The following is a 22435-nucleotide window of genomic DNA, read 5'->3' as shown; positions in this document are numbered from 1 at the left end:
GGTTTCCCACATCTTTTTTTCCCATTTCCCCTCTTATAAATCCTATTTTAAAAAATTTTATATTTTTATTAAAAACTTGGAAACTATCAACAAACATTCAAATATACAAGCAAGAAATAAAAAACTCAAGTGAAACCATTTTCATTATGGTTTTAGAAATGGTTTTTTTTGTTTAACAAGGTAGTTACAAAATTACTTTTGTTTCCATGATTCTGCCTAGACAGTTTTCATAATTTTTAATGGATATTGTTGATGTTACCATTATTGTTATAATTTAAATACTTGTAGTTAATATTTTAGATTTTTTGTTTTCTTAATATTTTTGTATATTCACACTTTCTTTTTTTTTAATAGAACAAAATACTCTTTTATATTTATATACCCTAGTTTTTTTAGCCATTCCTATGTCAGTAAGATTCTTAGGATATGATCCTAGTGGTATGTCACTGGGTCAAAGAATTTGAAGAATTTTGTAGTTGTAGGCTGTATACTTAATGATGCTAGGTGGTGCAGTGGATAGAGCCCTAGGCCTGGATTCAGTAATGCAAGTTTAAATCTGTCTCTCACATTTAGTCCTTGTGTGATCCTGGGCAAGTCACTTAACTGTTTGCCTCAGTTTCCTCATCTGTAATAAAAGCTAGAGAAGAAAATGGCAGTCCAGGATCTTTGCCAAGAAAACCTCAAGTGGGGCCATGAAGAGTCAGACACAATTGAAATGACTGAAAAATTATTTGTATTCATCTTCTCAAACCACAGAAGGTCAGGTGCTCCTCACAGACTCTAAAGGTAACCTAAAGATATCATGGTATTTTTCTAATGCTATTGTTCTGAGCCTCTGTCAACTTGGATTCTCCCTAATATTACCTGCCAGGATTATTATCTCAGTTCTATTAATATCAGCTAATATCTCTCCATCATTATTGATATCAAATTAACATTAGTTTTTACAAAGAGATATTTACTGAAAGATATAGTAAGAGTCAAAATACAAATTAGAATCAGGGTATACTTTACCATATAGCACTTCAGGTCCTGGGGAAAAGTCCAACAGATGTTACCAAACATTTGCCCCACCACCTTTATCTTCAAATGTGGCATTGATGATAATGCTGCTCCTTTCCTAGTAAGACACAAAAGTCTCAGCTCCCAGGTAATTCATTGCTAGACTGAAATTCAAAGCTTGAAGATCACTTTCCAGATTTCATTTCCCATTGGGCCTGGCTACACAAACTCTGGACTAGACTAGTTCCTGGCCTCAAATTCTCAGGTTTGTAGCCTAGTTTATTCTGTCTCCAATAGTGTTACCTCTTCATTTCACAAAGTTATAGCACTTGGTATCAGTCAAGCAAAACAGTGCTAAGAGGTTGAAATGAGAAGTAGTGTTCCAGGAATGGAAAACAGCCAGGGCAAAAACAGGAACAGTCAGGTGAATATGGCTTCATTGCATTAATGTATGGAGGCAGGTAATGAAAAGAGCCTTGAAAACAAGAAAGCAAGAAAGGGGCCAAGATTTTTAGATACTAAATTGATTATATTTGATGCCAGAGGAAATGAGTACTAGAGTTTATCAAGCAGAGGAGTGACATAGATCTCTGCTTTAGGAAAATTACTTAATTGGAGGATAGTTGGGGAAGGGGGAGACATTAGAGGCAAAAGAGGCCAATTGCAATATGAAAAGTAGCTAACTGGTTTATTAGCATTTAAGTAGAAGGGATGGATTCCAGTAAACCTGGCCAAACTTGGCAACTTCTGGTAGGCCCTTGTTTTGTGCCACCACTGTCACACTTCTTGCTGTTTGTGGATGATGTATTGGGAATGTGTGGTAGCCAGGGCACTAGGGACAGCACTAGAGAGGAACCAAGATAGAATTGAATTATGGTGCTGGGAAAGACTTCCGAGCCTTGGGCAGCAGTCAAAACCTAAAAGAAATTCATGCTATTCACTGGAAAATCAAGTTTTGAAGATGTTCAAATACCTTGACCACAGGATGAGAAGGCAGAACAGGAAAAGATCCTGATGTGGGAAAGGTTGAAGGCAAAAGGAAAATGGAGCAGCAGAGGATGAGCTCAATGTCATGAGAACATGGAAACAATGTCCATAAACTTGAGCAGACTTTGAAAGGCAATGGAGGGTAGAAGCTTGGCATGCTGAGATTCCTGGGCCATGAAGAGTTCATGACTGAACAATGGACAACAATTAACTTGCACAGTGCCTTACACAAAATAAATGTTTAATGATTATTTTGATGGTAGAGAGTTGTGAATTAGCAGAAACAAAAATCTGTTAAATGGGTAGAGGTTCCTGATCTTGAGATTCTGTCTCTCTTGGACACTGCTTCAATTTGTTCTATAGGTGTTTGGAAATGTGGGATGATGTAGAGTGAGGAGTCATGGATGATTCTGAGGCTGAAAAATTTGGGTGCCTGAAAGAGTGGTGTTACCTTCCAAGTTCAAAGGCTAGATAATGAGATCTAACTTCATTATATTGAGTTTGAGATGTAACTATGGCTTGGAATTATGAACTATGGGATTAAGCATCTTTTAAAAAAAAGAATCATAGAATTTTAGAGCTAAGAGGGACTTGAATATCTAGCTTTGTGTTTTCGATTTTGAGGTTTCAAAATAGTCCCAAAGTGACCATTGGTTTTGGTTTTAGGACCTCTAACCTAAGTGACATGTTCAGTTTACATATTTTATCATTTATTTACTAGAAGTGGTTGGCTGATTGGGACTAGAACCCTATTCTTCTGACATATAGTCCAAAAATCAAGTTTTTGATAATGTATTTTAGCATTCTTAGTTATTTTAAAAATTCATGACATAAAATGCTATTGTTTTTGGTATTGTTTTTGGTATAGTCACATTGTACTTATTCCACCATAAAAGAATCAACTCTGTGGGAAAGGTTAGGATGATTTTGTTTTAATGAATTTATTCAGTTGTAAGTAAAATATATTTTGTTACTTTCTATCAAAAATATATTTCTTTGAATTTAAGGACAATTGAAGTAGTTTTCTTTTTTCCTTTTTGACTAAATTTTAAACAACTATATTTCTAATAATTTTTGAAATTATTTCCAGTAATAAATATATACCTAATACTTTCAATACAATCCAATACTTGATGCTTCAGAGATTCTTTAGGGGAATGACTTGCCTTTACTAAGCAGTTTCGTTTTTAAAAACTGTATGTTGTGTGTGTGTTTGTGTGTGTGTGTGTGTGTGTGTGTGTGTGTGTGTGTGTGTATAGCTGATTTATTTTATAAACCCAAAGAATTGTTTTCTTATTTTTTCTTTTTTTTTTAAATTTATTTTCATCCACTTGTACATGTATATTTCCAAGTTAGAAAGTTTCCTTACACCCTTCCTTCCTCCCCCCCCCCCCCCCAGTTGGGAACAGTCAGGTTAGCATTTTGCATACATATTTTGTTAAATTTACAAATTAGTAGTTTTTGGCATGAGGAATTAGGATTAAGGGAAAGAGATACGTGAGATAATTTTTATAAAGTGTTCATCAGATTCGGTAGGGGTGTTTTTTTTTCTGTGTATTTTGTTTTGTTTTTTTTTCTCTGGTTGGGGATAATATAGTCCATAATCTATCAAATACTGTTGTCCTAGCTCTCTGGACTGCAGAGAGGGGTTGCTTCCATCAAGGTTGTTCATCTCATAATGATGATGTGTAAATTGTTCTCTTGACTTTACTCCCTTCACTCAGCATCAGATTCTGTAAGTCATTCCATGCTTCTCTAGAGTCAGACCATTTATTTTTTCTTATGGAACAATAATATTCCATAGTATTCATGTACCATATACTTGTTTAGCTATTTCCCCTCAATTCTCAATTCTTTACCACTACAAAAAGAGCTTCTATGAATATTTTGGAATATGTAGGACTTTTCCCATTTTTAAAGTTTCTTCTGGAAATAGTCCTAGAATTGGAATTGCTGGGTCAAAGTGTATGAAAAGTTTTATTGCTCTTTGAACATAGTTCCATATTGCTCTCCAGAAAGGTTGGATCCTTTCACAACTCCATCAGCAATGCATCAATGTCCCAATCCTCCCATAATGTCTCCAACATTGATCATCTTACCTTTTTCTCATCTGGGCTAATCTAATAGGTGTGGGATGAAACTTCATTGTTGTTTTAATTTGCATTTCTCTAATCAATAGTGATTTGGAGCATTTTTTCATATGCTTATATGTAGCTTTAATTTCTTCATTTAAAAACTGTCTATTCATATCCTTTGACCATTTATCAACTGGGGAATGACTTGTGACCTTATAAATTTGATGCAATTCTTTCTATATATTTTAGAAATGAGACCTTTATCAGAACTCCTGGTTGTGAAGATTGTTTCCCAGCTTTCCAGTTTTCTTCTAATTTTGGCAGGATTGATTTTATTAGTGCAAAACCTTTTTAATTTAATATAGTCAAAATCATTCATTTTGCAGTTTATAATGTGCTCTAATTCTTGTTTGGTCATAAGTTTATCCCTTTTCCATAGATCAGATAGAAAGAATATTTTATGGTATTGATCTTTATGTCTAAATCCTGTGCCGATTTTGACCTTACTTTGGTATAGAGTGTGAGATGTGGATCTATGCCTAGTTTTTGCCATATTATTTTCCAGTTTTTCCAATAATTTTTGTCAAGTAGTGGATTCTTATCCCAGAGGCTGATGTCTTTGGGTTTGTCAAATAGTAGATTGCTGTAGTCATTTACTGCAGTTTCTTTTGAACCCTCCCTAATTCACTGATCCATTACTCTATTTCTTAACCAGTACCAGGCAGTTTTGATGCTGCTGCTTTATAGTATAGTTTGAGATCTGGTAGAACTAGGCCACCTTCCTTTACATTTTTTTCATCAGTTCCCTTGCTATTCTTGCCTTTTTGTTTCTCCAGATGAATTTTTTCTAGCTTGGTAAAGTATTTATTTGGTAGTTTCATAGAATTGTTTTCAAGAGGTTGACTTCACTGGAGCCATTCATTACCATAAGATAATCAGCTTTATTTGAAGATATTATATATTTGTTTAGCATTTTAAAAATCTTGTTGAGATGGTTAATCTGAGTGGATTGAATGGATTCCAAGGCCCCTGCAACGCTGAAAATTTGCTGTTGTATGCCAGTAGATACTTGTTAGCTTTCTGCTACTATCTTGACTCCATCCAGGAAGTCTGTCCCAGCTGCTAGTAAATATTTAGTAAATTCTTCTTGCCTGCCTTAATATCACCCAGAACTAATTTTAATGAGAATCTCCTCTGAATGAATATCAGTTATTTCTGGTAAGAATATATTTTCAATACATCTTATTATTTTTTAAATAAAGACTCAAATTTTAAAAATTAATATGGAAGTGTTAAGATTTTTGAGGAATTTTAAATTAAAGACATACATGGATGATTTGAATGCATTAATAAAATATAGATTTTAGTTATGGATGGGACAAGCAGTTTTTGAAAAGGTCTAAATTAACATGGATGTTTGTTATCTTTCTTCTAACAGCTCTATTGCCAGAAAATCAACTGACAGAGGTATTTTAATTATATATATATATACAGCCCTAGTTGGAGGAGAGAACCTAAGGATGGAATGAAGTATAGTGTTCTTTGCAAGAAAAGAGAAATTTAATCATACTGGTATTGTCAATGTCCTGGGAGTTTACTGCCAATAGGGATTACATGAAATTGTCTTAAAAAAAGTTTGTCTTAAAAATGTATTTTTGAGATTTTTAAATAATAAATAAATAATAAATAATAAAAAATAGTTCTTTTGAAAACTGCATTTTTTTGACTGTGCTTTAGATGTAGTTAAAAAAAATGCCCCTTTCTTGACAAAGGCCACAGATCTGATGTCATGATGGTAAGGTGATTTCAAGGGCTGGCCCAGTAAGGCAAGAGGAGATGAGAAGAATGATATGGGCTTTATAGGCGAAGGGAGAAATAGTATGAGGAGAGAAAAAGTCAGAAAGCCCTGGTCAAAGAGGCTCTGGGAATGATAAGTCTAGTCCTACCCTCCCCCCCGCAAAAAAATTATTAAAAGAGGAACAGAAGTGTCTAGTTGAAGTGACAAAGCATGAAAAACAAGCTTTGTGCTCAGAATCTCATTCAAGGTGTGTTCAGCTTTAAGAAGGTTTACTTGAATGGGCAGGACTCAGAACAATTTTGACCTCAGGCTAATGTTTTCCTTGAGTTCTAACACAAAAGGATTTTGAATTTCTAGAGACCTGGGAACTAAAAACAGTTTTTGATTGGAGGTAGCTTGTAAGGGTGAGCTAAGAAGACAGGACTGGAAGTCAAAGAATAAGACCATAGGGATGCCTGCCCTACTTGAGAGGTGAACTGGGACTCAGATGAAATATTGTTTTAAGTTGAATGTGTAACTTCATTTATGATCTGTCTTTTAAAATGATAGTTTAAACCTCACTATTTTTTTCTACATGTAAACAATTTGTGTGTGTGTGTGTGTGTGTGTGTGTGTGTGTGTGTGTGTGTGTGTGTGTGTGTGTGTGTGTGTATGATTTGTTTTTAAGCAGGGGATGTGTTCTGCACTTTTATGAAGATCTGGGTAAGGATTACTATAGAAGTAAAAATAGAAATCCTTCCAAATCTGTTAGGAAAGTAGTGACAGAACCTAGGCAGTTGTTTGGGGAGGCACTTTTCTCTAGGGACCAAATTTTTTGAATAAATTTACTACTTTTATATTTCTATACTATTGACAAGAGAATTTTTCAATAGGATTTACCAACTTTTTGACTATTATTAATTTTTTTAATAGTTTTACTTCAATAGAACTTACTCTTAACTAGGTTTCAAATGGTAGACAGTATATTAGACTATAAAGAGCCATCTGGTGGCAACAACACTGAATTTCACATTAACGAGTTAATATTTGTAATAATTCACATTTGTTCTAAAATGCCTAGCTTATGTTTTCAGACATTAAAAAATCTCAGATGCTAACATAAATCCTTTAAAATAGTTCAATCACTGAAGTTCCCTAATCATTGAAATAGTTAGCTTTTTTATCTTGTCTAAGCATCTATGAGTACTCTTAAGCAATCTCTTCTTTCTTAATTGAGTTGTCTTTGGAATATTTGGTCTTCAAGGAAGTTTTCTTTGATTGAATGATAGGTCCTTTCTACTTTATAATACAGTCTGTTTTTAACTTGCATATACATGAAATTAGTCCTTATGTACGAATGATCACACTTAGAACAACTGCTGCTAAAATTTCCTTTGCCATTGCAGATTCATCTGGTCATAACAGGTCTAGGAAGGACCTATGGAGCTGACCTTGAATGAATTCTGATTCTATCAGGACAGTCATTTGAATTGACCCCTTGTTGAGGGACAGTCACCTCATTTTGCTGAGATGGTATAGCAAACACTGATTGGTTTCCATGTGATCTTGGGACTGGAAGGTTGTATGAAGATAAATGATGGCTGAACCAGGCAAAACAGTCTTTTCAGGAAGCTATAAGATCTATAGAAAGGTTCCATCCCCTCTTTTTGATTTCCTTTTTTTTGCACCAGTTTTCCTTTGGACTATCCATGGCACCTACAACTTACACACATGACAGCAAGAATATGGACTTGCCTAACAGCAGTATCAGACTTGTCTCTTCTATTTTGTTTCTTTCCTTGAAACCAGAAGGACAATCCTGAGAATGAACTTTTCCACATTAATCAATGACTAGAGAGACTGAAATTTCCAGAGACTATGAGTGCTAGTTTCCCACTGATATATGTTTCCTGAAATGATGAAGATGACCACTGGCAAACTTGAAGGATGTATGGCTAGCCAGAAGAATTATAGAGTTACTCAGACAATACAAGTCTGAGATGAATATGAAACATTGCTTCACAATCATATGAAAATTTGTTTTTTAAACTTCCTGGAAAAGCATAGTAGGTGTGATAGGATATTGCTTGTGTTATAAGCATTTATTAATGTGTACTATGAGTTTTGTGTGTTGTAAACATTTCTTTTGTGATAGAAGGAAATAAATAGCACTCCTAGACTTGATACCTACTTTGAACAGTGAATACTTTTTTGAGAAGGGACCGTTCTCAAAAAGGGCATGAGCCATGCTTAAACTTTATTTAGAGATTTTTCTAGGGCTTCTATTTTGGTTTACCAGCTGTGGATTGTGAAAAAAACCTGACACATATTTGAGTTTAGGTTGCAAACACCCCTCTCCACAAACTCCCTTTTTCTCTCTGTCCACTCCCCTCTCCAAGATTAATCTGGTCTCTCTTTGAAGTCAGAGCCAGAGTGCTTTGTCTGATGGTGATGCTAACCTTACCCAATACATTTCAAATATTTGTTGACTGTATAGTATGTATAAGGCACTGTACATGTTCTAGGGGTGGAAGCATATTGAGATGGTGGAGTATGGTGATGGCAGAAGATAAAAAGATGAATAGAATGTTCTTTCCTCTGAAAAGTTTTCAAGTTCATAAGTGGCATTATAAGATATTTGTAACTATTATACAAGGGGGAATGTAAAAGTTCAAAAATGAAAAACTGTGCTACGTCAATTAGAGAAATACATGTTACTTTCAGTTGGGAAGTTCAGTTTAGTGGACCCTGATAAATCCCCTGGGCCCCTTCTCACAACTAATTTGTTCCTCTTAATAACTAGTGTAGAGAATAGAGTACTAGGTTGGGAGTCAGAAATCTGGCCTCAAACACTTAATACTTGTGGGACCCTGGACTAGTCATTTAGTTCTGTTTTCCTTAGTTTCCTCATTTGTAAAATGAACTGGAGAAGAAAATGGCAAACCACTCCAGTATCTTTGCCAAGAAAATGGAGTCACAGTTGACATTATTAAAAAAACTAAATAACAACACTACTACCATCTCCTGTCCCTTACCTTTTCTCTTTTTTTCCCATTTTTGCTCCATTCCCCCCACAGTTTCTGCTGTAACCTTGTATCCACTAATCCCCTGTTCTCATCCCTTGTCAATTGTTAGACACATCTCATTTCTAATTTGGAATCCACTACCTCAAATCCTTAACCTACCCCATCTCCTTCTGAAGTTTTTGGTCTCTTTTTATTCCTCTGCTAGAACACTTACCCTTTTATATACCTTGTCTCTCCATTGAACCTCTCACTGGACAGAAAGTACCAGCAGACATTTATATGAGAGCAGAGAGCACTGAAGATAGATGTAGAGAGTGTGGCTCAAAGAAGGAGATAATTTCATAGTCAGACTCTTTGTGGTAAAGAGAAGTGCAGGAGAAGAAACCAACTCAGCCTAGTAGCCAAGTAATCTATCCAGTATAAACAAAACCCAGAATTGGTCTTATGTTGTTCAAAGGTTTCTGTCCAGATCTTTGTGACTGGAGTCCAGTACTCTATCCCCTGTCCACCTGTATATATCCAATGTAAATGAGAATTAATCTCAGAAGGAAGACACTGAGGGCATCTGGGAAAGACTACTGTTGGTCTTTGAGTGGAGATTTGAGCTGGGTCTTGAAAGCAGCCATGGAATCCAGGAGGTAAAGACAAGGGAGAATTTTCTAAGTATGATGGATATCAATGAAAAAGTACACATCTTATTAATAAAAACATAATTTTGAATGGTAAAAACTTTGGATGGGAAACATAGTACAAAAAAGGTGATAGTTCTTCCCTTGATAAATAAGAGAACACTTAAACTGCCCTTCTAGTTGCTTGGTTGAGATGAACTGCATCCATGAATACTATATTAGATCATGCACTAAATGCAACCTGTGAAGCTGAGATGCAATGAAGATTGATTCTCTTCTGCTTGTGCTAATTTTGACTCAATAATGCAGATTTTCCACCAACCAGCACCACAACATCGATATGTGGAACCATCAGTTAGAACAAATGGAAAAATTTTAAATACTATGAATAAGTTTTTTCCTTGGGAGTATACTTTCCAGGGGTTGTACATATTGGTGAATACATTACTAGCTCAGTGTTTAGGATACTCAGAAGTAAAGTGTGGGAGAGAAGTATAGATTGACTATTAAACTGAAGGTCTACAGAGCTATTGTGCTGATCTTGTTTTATGCCTGTGATAACCAGTACTAGACACTGAAGTCTTTTCTTGAGCTGAATTGCCAAACATTCAAACTCTCTTGCAGAGAGTACAATTCTGATGGGCTGGCCACATTGCTCCAATGACAAATATGTGTTGGCTAAGATTCTATTTTATGGAGAACTTACATGAACAAAGCAAAAGTTCACATGGAGTATAGAGGCAAGTGATATAAGGCTGGTCACTGAAGAACTTTGTAATTGATTATAAGACAATGGCACAGGACAGTAGCACATTAAGCATGGTGCTTAATAAGAAAAGAAAGGAATTAGAATAGGCATTGAGAATTTTCAAAAATTTATAGAGCTAGGAAAAATAAAATATATCTGGAAGAACAAAAGCTCAAGTATATCAAGGTAATGAATGAAAAAAGGAAAGAGGGTGGTCTAGTTGTACCAGATGTCAAACTATATGACAGTAATAAAAACAATCTTTTACTGGAATAGATTAGATACAAATTACATTATAGTAAATTACCATAGTAATTTTATGATAAACACAAAGATCCAAGCTTTTGAAATAGAAACTAATGGGGCGGCTAGGTGGTGCAGTGGATAGAGCACCGGTCCTGGAGTCAGGAATACCTGAGTTCAAATCCAGCCTCAGATACTTAATAATTACCTAGCTGTGTGGCCTTGGAAAGCCACTTAACCCCATTGCCTTTCAAAAAAAAAGGAATCTTAAAAAAAAAGAAGAAATAAAAATGAATTATTTGACAAAAACTGAGAAAACTGAAAAACAGTATGGCACATTGTATACCAGCATCTCACATTGTATACCAAGATAAGATCAAAATGGGTATATGATTTACATATAAAGCATGATTCATGAGCATATTAAGAGCACAGGAATAGTTTATCTGGCAGATTTATGGATAAGGAAACTTTAGGACCAGAGAGCATTATAAAATGTAAAATAATTTTGATTATATAAAATTAAGAAAATTTTTTTGCTCAAAACCAGTGTAACCAAAATTAGAAGGAAAGCAGAAAACTGGAAATTTTTTTTGCAACAAGAATATCTGATTAAGGCTTCATTTCTCAAATATATGAGATGCAATGAAGATTGATTCTCTTCTGTTTGTGTTCATTTTGACCCAGTAATGCAGATTCTGTACCAACCAGCACCGCAACATTCATATGTGGAACCATCAGTTAAATACATAAAATGGAAAAGTTTTAAATACTATGGATAAGTTTTTTCCTTGGGAGTATACTTTCTGGGGGATGTACAGAATACAAGACATTCCCTATTTGAAAAATGGTCAAAAGGTGTGAACAAGCAGTTTTCAGATAAAGCTATAGTCATATAGGAAAAAAAAAGCATTAAATTGCTATTCATTAGAGAAATGCAAAATAAAAGATCTGTATAGTACCACTTCATGCTTTGGTTAATTAATGTGACCAAAAAAAGGAAAAATGTTAGAAGTTAGAGGGAATGTAGGAAAACTGGGGACACTTCTGCACTAGTGGTGGAGTTGTGAACTGATCCAACTATTCTGGATTTGGAACTATGCCAAAAGAACTATAAAATTGGATACCCTTTGATCCAGTAATATCACTGCTAAGTCTGTATCTTAAAGAAATCTTAAAAAATGGAAAACAGACCCATGTTTTCAAATTATAGCTGCCTTTTTTGTGGTGGCTAAGAACTGGAAATTGAAGGAATGGTTAAACAAACTGTGGTGTATGATTATAATGGAATGTTATTGTACTTTAAGAAACGATGAGCAAGATGATTTTGGAAAAACCTGGAAAGACTAATATGAGTTGAACTGAGCATAACCAGGAGAACATTATACACAATGAAAACCAGATTGTTTGATAAAGAACTGTGAATGACCTAAGTCATTCTTAGCAATACAATGATCCAAGACAAAGAAAAAACTGATATTGTTTGAATGTAGACTGAAGCATGCTATTTTTCATTTTCTTTTGTTAATCGAGTTGTGTACAAAATAACTAATATGAAAATGTTACAATTAATTACACATTTATTACTTATATTTGATTGTTTATTGTCTCAGGGAGGGGAGAGAGGAGGAAGAGATAAAATACTTAAAAAGGATGCTTGGGCAAAGCAGAATTGTAGTAGCTCAAAAGAAATGTGAGATATGCAAATTTAGAGACATCTCCACCTCAAATATTCCTATAAACTATTTGTGCCCAACCCATGTTCATTCCAAGCTTGTACTGGTCTAATAAACTACACTCTACAGCTAGATGGTGCAGTGGGTAGAATGCTGAGTCTGAAGTCAGGAGATGAGAATTTAAGTTGAGTTCAAATCTGGTCTCTGACAACTACTAGCACACAGTATTAATTGTGTGACCTGGGACAAGACACTTAACACTGCCTAATATCCAGGGCTATCTGCAGACATCCTGATTCATAGCTGGACCCAGATAGCTCTGAAGGAGAAAGTGGGGTTGGTGATTTCACACTCATTCAAATTCAGTTCACATGCATGCCACATTGTACCTTCACTCCCACATAGTGATATCATTTTGATCCTCTTTGAGAATGAAGAACAACTGTCCCTGATAATGATAGAATCTGCTTTGAAGTTTCATTGTCAGTGATATTTGAAAGATCAAGTAGAGTGAAGAGGTGCCAAGTAGAAGGGCAAATGTTATTCAAATTTTCTTTTTTGTTTTTATTATATCAATATTTTATTTATTTTCCAATTATATACAATAGTATTTTTGTAAGGTTTTGAATTTAACAATTTTTTTCTCCACCCTCCCTTCCTTTCCCCTCCCCCCCAGAAGTCAATCTGATCATCTTTACATTTTTTTCCATGCTATGCATTGATCAAAATTGAATGTGTTGAGAGGAAAAAAAAACATTTTCTTGAGGAAGAAATAAAATAGTGGAGATAGCAAAATTATGTAGAACATAAGACAATTTTTTTAAAAATTGAAGGTAATAGTCTTTGGTCTTTGTTTAGACTCCCCAGGTTTTTTTCTTTGGATACGGATGGTACCCTCTATCACAGATACCCAAAAAATTGTCCTTGGTTATTGCACCGATGGAGTGAGCAAGTCCATCAAGATTGATCATCACCCCCCATGTTGCTGTTAGGGTGTCTGGTTCTGCTCATCTTCCTCAGCATCAATTCATGCAAATTTTTTCCAAACTTCTTTGAAATCCCTTTCCTCCTGATTTCTAATAGAGGAATAGTATTCCATTCACATACATATACCACAATTTGTTTAGCCATTCCCCAATTGATGGACATCCCCTGGATTTCTAATTCTTTGCCACTACAAACAGAGCCGTTATGAATATTTTTGTACATGATCTCTTCAGGGTACAGACCCAGTAGAGGTATTGCTGGATCAAAGGGTATGCACATTTTTATTGCCCCTTGGGCACAATTCCAAATTGCTCTCCAGAAAGGTTGGATCAGTTCACAGCTTTATCAACAATGCATTAGTGTCCCAGATTTCCCACATCCATTCCAACATTGACCATTGTCCTTTCTGGTCATATTGGTCAAACTGAGAGGTATGAGGCTGTACCTCTGAGATGCTTTAATTTGCACTTCTCTAATCAGTAATGATTTAGGGCAATTTTTCATATGACTATAGATAGCTTTGATTTCCTCATATACAAATTGCCTTTGCATAGCCTTTGATCATTTCTCAATTGGGGCATGGCTTTTTTTTTTTTTTTTATAAATTTGACTCAGTTCTCTCTCTCTATATTTTAGAAATGAGTCCTTTTTCAGAAAGAGTTATAAAAATTGTTTCTAAATTTACTACTCAATTTCTTTTGATCTTGGTTAGAGTGGTTCTGTTTGTGCAAAAGTTTTTTTAATTTAATGTAATCAAAGTAATCCAGTTTCTTTTTTATGTTGCTCTTTATCTCTTCCTTGGTCATAAACTGCTCCTCTTTCTATAGATCTGATAGATAAACTATTCCTGTTTCTCCTAGTTTGCTTATATTATTGTCTTTTATGTCTAAATCCTGCACCCATTTTGATCTTATCTTGGTATAGGGTATGAGATATTGGTCTAATCCAAGTTTCTGCTATACTGACTTCCAGTTTTCCCAATAGTTTTTATCAAAGAGTGAGTTCTTATCTCAGAAGCTGGACTCTAGGTTTATGAAACAGCAGATTACTATAATCATTTCCTGCTGTCTCTTTTGTACCTAGTCTATTCCACTCCATTTCTTAGCAGTACTAGACAGTTTTGATAACTGATGCTTTATAATATAATTTTAGCTCTGGTAAGGCTAAGCCACCTTCTTTTGCACTTTTTTCATTAAATTCCTTGATATGCTTGACTTTTGTTTCCCCATATGAATTTAGCTACAATTTTTTTCTAGCTCATTAACGTAATTTTTTGGAAGTTTGATTGGTATCACTAAATAAGTAGTTTAATTTAGGTAGAATTGTCATTTTTACATATAGAAATGCTGAGGATTTATGTGATTTTATTTTATATCCTGTGACTTTACTAACATCGCTAATTGTTTCCAGGAGTTTTTAAAGATGATTTTTTTGAGTTATCTATTGGCATCTGCAAAGAGAGAGAGACTTTTGTTTCTTCCTTCCCAATTCTAATTCCTTCAATTTCTTTTTTCTTCTTACTGCTTTGCTAACATTTCTAATACAATATTGAATAGTAGTGTTTCACCCTTTATCTTATTGGGAATGCCTCTACCTTATCTTGTTTGCATATAATGCTTGTTGATGGTTTCAGATAGATATTGCTTATCATTCTGAGGAATGATCCATTTATTCCTATCTCTCTAGTCTTTTTAGTAGGAATGGGTGCTGTATTTTGTCAAAGGCTTTTTCAGCATCTATTGAGACAATCATATGATTCCTGTTAGATTTGTTATTGATAGTCAATTATACTACAGTTTTCCTGTTGCTGAACCAACCCTGCCTTCCTGGAACAAATCATTCTGGGTTATGAAGTATTATTTTAGTGATAACTTGCTGTAATTGCTTTGCTAAGATTTTATTTAAGATTTGTGCATCTATATTCATCAAGGAAGTTGGTCTATAATTTTCTTTGTCTTGACTCTTCCTGGTTTGGGTATCAGCACCATATTGGTGTCATAAAAGGAATTAGGTAGAGTTCCATTTTCACCTATTTTTCCAGTGAGTTTATATATAGAATTGGAACCAATTATTCCTTAAATGTTTGATAGAATTCACTTGTGAATTCATCTGAACCTGGAGATTTTTTTCTTAGGGAACTCATTGATGAGTTGTTGAATTTCTTTTTCTGAGATAGGGTTATTAAGGTATTTAATTTCCTTTTCCTTTAACATGGGCAACTTAATATTTTTGTAATTATTCATCCATTTCACTTAGATTACTAAATTTATTGGCATACAGTTGGGCAAAATAGTTCTGAATTATTACTTTAATTTCTTCCTCATTGGTGGTGAGTTCACTTTTTCATTTATGATACTAGAAATTTGGTTTTCTTCTTTGTTTTTTTAATCAAATTAACCAAAAATTTATCTTTTTTATTGTTTTTTTATTAAACCAATTCTTGGTTTTATTTATTAGTTCAAGTTTTCTTGCTTACAGTTTCATTAATTTCTCCTTTAATTTTTAGAATTTCTAATTTGGCATTTAATTGGGAGTTTTTAATTTGTTCTTTCTCTATTATTTTTAGTTCATGGTTAGTTCATTGATTTCTTCTTTCTCTATTTTATTCATGTAAGCATTTAGAGATATAATATATACCCTAATAACTGCTTTGGCTGTATTCCATAAGTTTTGGTATGCTGTCTCATTATTGTCATTGTCTAGGAGGAAATTATTAATTCTATCTATAATTTTTATTTGATCCACTTATCCTTTAAAATGATGTTATTTAATTTCCAATTAGTTTTAGGTCTATCTCTCCATGGCCCATTATTACACATGATTTTTATTATATTGTGGTCTGAAAAGGAAATATTCATTATTTCTGCCTTTCTGCATTTAACTATGAGGTTTTTTGCCCTAATATCTGATCATTTTTTTGTGTACTGCAGAAAAAAAGGTATACATTCCTTTCTATCCCCATTCAATTTTCTCCAAAAGTCTATCATGTCAAGGTTTTCTAACACTGTATTTACCTCCTTAACTTCTTTCTTGTTTATTTTATGGTTAAATGTGAGAGAGGGAAGTTGAGATCTCCCACCAGTAGAGTTTTGCGGTTTAAGTAACTCATTCATCTTTTCCTCTCTTGGTGCATACATATTTGTTATTGAAATTGTTTCATTGTCTAAGTTACCTTTTAAGAAGATATAGTTTCCTTCCTTATCTCTTTTAATGAGTTCTATTACAGCAGTTGCTTTGAGATAAGGATTGCTACTCCTGCCTTTTTCACTTTCAGCTGAAGCAAAATATATTCTGCTCCAACCTTTTATCTTTACTCTATATGTATCTCTTCTTCAAATGAGTTTCTTGTAAGCAGCATATTGTAGGATTCTGGTTTTTAATCTACTCTGTTATTCATTTATGTTTTATGGGAGAATTCATCTCATTCACATTCAAAGTTATTTGCTAACTCTTCAATACCTTCCATGCTATTTTCCCTCTGTTTGTATTTCCCTCTTATTCCCATTTTCCAGTATTTTGCTTCTGAATTGTCACTTCCTTCACCATGTTTGTCCACTTTTATCCAAACCCCTCCTCTTTCTTTCCCTCCCTTCACCCTTTCTTCCTTCCCTGCCTTGTGAGTTCCTCTTTTTCCTCCCCTTTCCCTTTCCCCTCTTAATATGTGATAGGTAAGAGAAGTTTCTAAACTTAACTGAGTGTGTGTGTGTGTGTGTGTGTGTGTGTGTGTGTGTGTGTGTGTGTGTTCATCCTTCTTTGAGCCAAATCTTATAAGATACAGGCAATTGGCACCTCCTCCCTTCTTCTCCTCTATTGCAATAGGTTCTTTGCACTTCTTCATGTAATGTAATTTACCCCATTCAATCTCCTCCATCCTCCTGTCTCTTTACTATCTCCCCTTTTAAAGGAGATATTATTTTCAAATCATTCTATCAGAGACATGGACAAGTCATGAGTGTCCTTCACTTCTAGCTAAGAATATTCTCTCTAATAGAGTTACAATTCTCAGAAGTTATGAGAATGGTTCTCCTAGATGGTGATATATCCAGTTTCATCTTATTGGATAAGTTTTTTTCTTTTCTCTTTTTTTACCTTTTTCATGTATTTCTTGAGTCTTCTGTTTGAGGTTCAAATTTTCTATTTAGCTCTGGTCTTTTCATCAGGAAAAGTTGGAAGTCTCCTATTTTATTAAATGTCCATCTTTTCCTCCAAAGAGAAGTCTCAGTTTTGCTGGATAGTGAATTCTTGACTGAATTCAAAGCTCCCTTGCTCTTTGGAATATCATATTCCAGGCCCTTTGATCCCTCTAAGTTGATGTTGCCAGGTCCTGTGTAATCCTTACTTTGTGGCTCCTTCATATTTAAATTGTTTCCTTCTGGCTGCTTGCAGGATTTTCTTCTTTATCTGATAGTTCTGGAGTTTGGCCACAATATTCCTTGGTGCTTTCATTTTGTGATCCCTTTCAGGAAGGGATCAACATATTCTTTCCTTTCTTTCTTTCTTTTTTTTTGCAAGTCAAATGGGATTAAGTGGCTTGCCCAAGGCCACACAGCTAGGTAATTATTAAGTGTCTGAGGTCAGATTTGAACTCAGGTACTCCTGACTCCGGGGCCAGTGCACTATCCACTGCACCACCTAGCCACCCTGATATATTCTTTCAATAACTCTTTTGCCCTCTGACTCCATGAAATCAGGACAATTCTCCTTCAGAAGTCCAGGCTTTTTTTCCCCTCCTCAATGTTTTCAGGGAGCTAGTGATTCTTAAATTGTCTCTTCTGGATCTATTCTCCAATTCAACTGTTTTACCGATAAGGTATTTTACATTTTCTTCTATTTTTTTGATATTTTGGTTTTGATTATTAGATTCTAGTTGTCTCATGAAGTCATTAATTTCCACAGATTCCAATCTTTTTTTAAGAGAAGATTTTTCTTCATTTACCTTTTGCAACTCCTTTTCAATTGATCAATGCTATTTTTGAAGGAGTTTTCCACTTGCCCAACTATGGTTTTGAGAGTATTATTTTCTTTTTTGCACTTGTGCAATTGTATTTTTGTTTTCTTCTTGCAAGTTAATTTTCTCTTGTAAAGTGTTAATTTTCTCTTGCATTTCTTTTCACAGTTTTTCCAATTGATTTTTAAACTCCTTTCTCATCTCTTTTAAGAAGTCTTTCTGGGATGGAGACCAATTCATACTCTCCTCTGATGCTCTAGTTCTCTCTGAGTTAGAATCCTTGTCTTCAAGGTAACATTCAATGCACCCTACGTTTTGCATTTTCTTAGGATCTTGTATTGGGGAGGGCTGTTCACAGACTTCTGGTGTCTGTGTCCCCAGAGGTTTTGCTCACTAGACTTAGTAACCCCAAGTGGGCTGGCCAGTAGGGGATGCCAGAAGCTTCCTTTAGAGTGTCTGTGATCATTATTAGTAGCCCTCTCCCTAGTCCTGGGGTGGTAGAGGGTGGGGCAGCAGTATCTGGGTTATCCTTGAACAATGTAGGCTGGGTCCTTAGGCTATATAGTTAATCTATTTAATTCTCACTCAGCACTGGAGGGAGATCTGCTACTCACACCAGTGCCAAGGGGGATGGGGGGGGGGGAGTCTGTTATTATGTTTGTACTGGTAAGAGTCATTTTCTCCCACAGGAATGGAGGGATCTCAACTGGAAACATGGGGATTTTTTTGAAAACATGGGGGCTCTTGGCCCTGGTATTCCAGACAAGCCTAGATGATTGGATTGATGTCTGACTGCCATGATGGAGCTCTTTCATCCCCCCTGCCCCATACACAGGCAAAGCTTCCACCACTGTTCACAGGTTAGTTCCCCCGACTCACTCTTTCATCCCTGCCCTGGCTCTCTGCTCTCTATCCCTGGTTCTCCTATGCTCCCTTGGGACACCTAGCTGTGTGATGTTCTTCCAGTTCTTCTATGAGTTCTATCCAAATTCTGTTAAGGGGCTTAGTTCATGTTAGTTCTGAGGAAAAGCCAGGAGAGTTTAAGCCAGTGCCTGGTTTCTTTCTGCCATCTTTCCTGGAAGTCCCAATTTTCAAATGTGGGGAGAGACTTGGATTTGAAAACTAGAGGCCACTGAGTTTGACTTTAATTACTTGGAAAATACTAGTCTGCATCATTAAAAAGCTGATTAATGAACATTTAGAGAAACAATGGTGTTTACAATGAACCAGAATACATCAGAAACATATAATATCACTTCACTTTTCATTATTTCATGCAAATCTATTCATGTTTTTCTAACATCATTGAACCCACAATTTCTTATCGCATTACAATCATATACCACAAGTTGTTCAGTCAATTAATGAGCATTCCCCACAATTTCCACTTCATTGCCACCACAAAGAAAATTGCTATAAATATTTTAGAAAATATAGCTTCTTTTCTTTTTTCTCTAATCATTTTTGGAAACAGATCAACTAGTGGTATTTCTGGGTTAAAGCCAGACTAATTTATTTTCCTTTTCAATATGGTTACTAAATTGGTAGATTAGGGAAATAATGTAGATATGCTTTATCTGGATTTTAGGAAAAAGATAGCAAAACATCTCTTATTTTTTCTTGTAGAAAAGATGGAACTATATGGGCTAGATCATGGTACAATGGATTTGGAACTGATTGATTGATGTCTGAGAGCAGTAATTAGTGATCTGATATCAAATTTGGCTGGAGATAAGATGGAATGGATTATAGTGAAATATCCCAGAGATCAATGCTTGGTTTTATGCTTTTAGGCATTTTTATTGCAGTCTTGTCCTTTCTATCTCCACAAAATCCATGCATCATCCATCTATCTGTCATCCATCCATCCATCCATCCATTCAATCTCCTCTCTACTTCTATTCATCGAGCCCAATCACTTCTTATCTGGTGAAATAATCTTCTAGTTGGTTTCTCTACTTCAAGCCTCTTGCTATTCTAACCCATCATCCACAAAATTGTCAAAATGATTTTCTATGATTTGATCATACTTCTTACCTATTAGTAAAGCCCTAAGACTTCTTATCATCCTAGGATCAAATATAGACTTCTTAGTTTGGCATTTTGAGCTCTCATCTCCTTAATATATCACTTCCCTCCAGCCATATATACTTGTTGGTTTTCATTAATTGGATTTGATGTCCTATCTCTGTACTTTTGCAAGAGTTGTCATACTGGAGTTATTTCTTTCCTTACTTTATCTCTTGGAGTCATTGCCTTTCTTCAAGATTCAGCTCAAGCATCATCTTCTTAAGGAGGTAGGTAGTATCCTCAGCTGCTAGTGCTTTCCCTTCTAAGGTAATCTTGTGCTGCTTTGGACATGTCCTAGCTATCCTAATGTAGGTACATTGTCTTCTCTGTAAGAATACAAACTACTTAAGGGTAGGATGTTTCATTTTGTATCTTTGTATCTCCAGCACCTAATACCAGACAAATAGTAGGCACCTGATAAATCCTTTAGCTTTTATCATCTTTGCATGTATGAGATTGGGGGATTAGTTTTCCAATTTCCCATGGCATTAGCCATGCTTTATACATGCATTTGGGTCTTACAAAATTCAATCTAACAGTATCCTCACTACACTAAATCTATTTTTATTTCTGTAGCACATTTTTCAACTGAAAGAAAAGAGGGACTTGGGCACTTCTTCAATGGAATTGTATGACATGTTCAAATAAAACTATAACGAGGAGTGTTAAACTTGACAATTATAGTGTGACTTTTGGTTGTGTTTTTAGAAGTTGCTTAGACTGAATAAAATTATTTGGTTTGTAATGAGTTTTGGAAGAAATGATGGGGAGGGAAGCGACTGGGAAGTGAAAAAAAATGGTATTAATTGAAAAGTCAGGCTATAGTTATTTCTTTACAATCTAAATCAAATTATTATGACAGAGATTTCAGGCAATTGGATTGAGGAATCATTTTCTTGCCATAATGACCTCATTATATAACGAGAAAGATATAAGTAGGAAAAATAGCATTTTTCTTTCTGCTGGAATAGATGATTTAAAAGTGACTTTTTTATTATACACTGCAGAGTTAATCTTTCTTCTCAGAATGTTACAGAAGCAATAGAGAAGACACTGTTCAGTTATTTTCTAGCATTAGCCTGTGGCCCACTCTTAGATATAAATTAACTTAGCAGAGAATAAGGACTCATATAATTTTACATTGTGTAAATCAAATGTTTTCCCTACTAAATGGATTTAATATGCAGTTGGTTCAAGGAAATTCTTTGTTTTAGGAATATTTGAGATGAATCCAATTAAAAGTCTTGGCTATTCTATTCACTAGGAAGAAGATGAAGATTATATTTTTAAAGTTTTTCTGGTTGTATTTTATTTTATGCATAACTATTAACCATATTATACCTGAAAAGGTATAAAATTAATAATTTAAAGTAAAAGTATATTATATTTACTTTCCTCATATATGATTTGTGGAAAAGAACATTTCCAATTTTTTTTCCTCTCAAAAAGATATATAAGGAGCAAGAGGTATGGGGTGTGTTTGGAATATGGTGAGGTGCCACCCAGTTTTAACCCTGAGAGAATGCACAAATTATCTGGGTCAAATTGTTAGAAACAATTACTAAAGCTTTCATTCAGTTTCCATTTTCCTTCTGCTAGTTACTGGACCATGCAAATAAGTATGCCAGATATAATTTTTAAACTCTATTACTCTTGCTTCTTAGTTTCACATTTGAGAAAATGTAAAATGTGAATTGTTTAGAAATCTAAATCACTGATTGGTGCTTCCCATTTTTGAGAACCATTTCAACAATTATAAGCAAAAAGTTGGAGTAGTTGGCAATAGAAACTAAAATTTGATAAAATAATAGATTAGGAGTTTTGTAGGTAATTTAGACTTGGAAGCTAATAATCTATAATGTTATTAGTCAGCATGTATAAAGGTATACTCACATGAATTTCTGTAGTGATTACTCAATATCTATTGCAAACTGCCCTCAATCAATCAAATGATCAATGAGCATCTATTAAGAACCAACTCTTTGTCAGTCATTGTGCTAGGAACTAAGGATACAAAAATAAAAATGAAATGGTGCCTGTCCTCAAGGATCTTTATTGAATTTGAGAGACAGAAAGACAGGATTCTCTCTCTCTCTCTCTCTTTCTCTCTCTCTGTATATATATATATATATACATACATACATGCATATATATCTATATATATAGCCTATCATCTAATTAAAAATATATAATATCTAACACACCCTTTGCTGTTCTACTGAAAGGTTTGGACATAGAACAAGAAGAGGGAGATAAGATTGGTTGCT

The 22435-nt window shown here is 34.7% G+C and overlaps 1 long non-coding RNA gene across 2 annotated transcripts in view; it reads left to right on the top strand.

The window, feature by feature from the left end:
* The window catches only part of LOC141497299 (uncharacterized), a 43116-nt gene that overhangs the window by 469 nt on the left and 20212 nt on the right, over nucleotides 1–22435 (top strand). Inside the window, exons 2-4 of one of the 2 annotated variants that reach the window (XR_012471283.1) lie at nucleotides 574–6333; nucleotides 18267–18389; nucleotides 18788–18958. This is a non-coding gene — a long non-coding RNA (uncharacterized LOC141497299). The remainder of the gene's footprint in view (nucleotides 1–573; nucleotides 6334–18266; nucleotides 18390–18787; nucleotides 18959–22435) is intronic. The other variant, XR_012471284.1, reaches the window with a different exon arrangement.

The sequence above is a fragment of the Macrotis lagotis genome, chromosome X (assembly GCF_037893015.1).
Source record: "Macrotis lagotis isolate mMagLag1 chromosome X, bilby.v1.9.chrom.fasta, whole genome shotgun sequence".
Taxonomy (NCBI): domain Eukaryota; kingdom Metazoa; phylum Chordata; class Mammalia; order Peramelemorphia; family Peramelidae; genus Macrotis; species Macrotis lagotis.
Note: the sequence above shows the minus strand (reverse complement) of the source record. Positions and strands in the feature narration are given on the sequence as shown.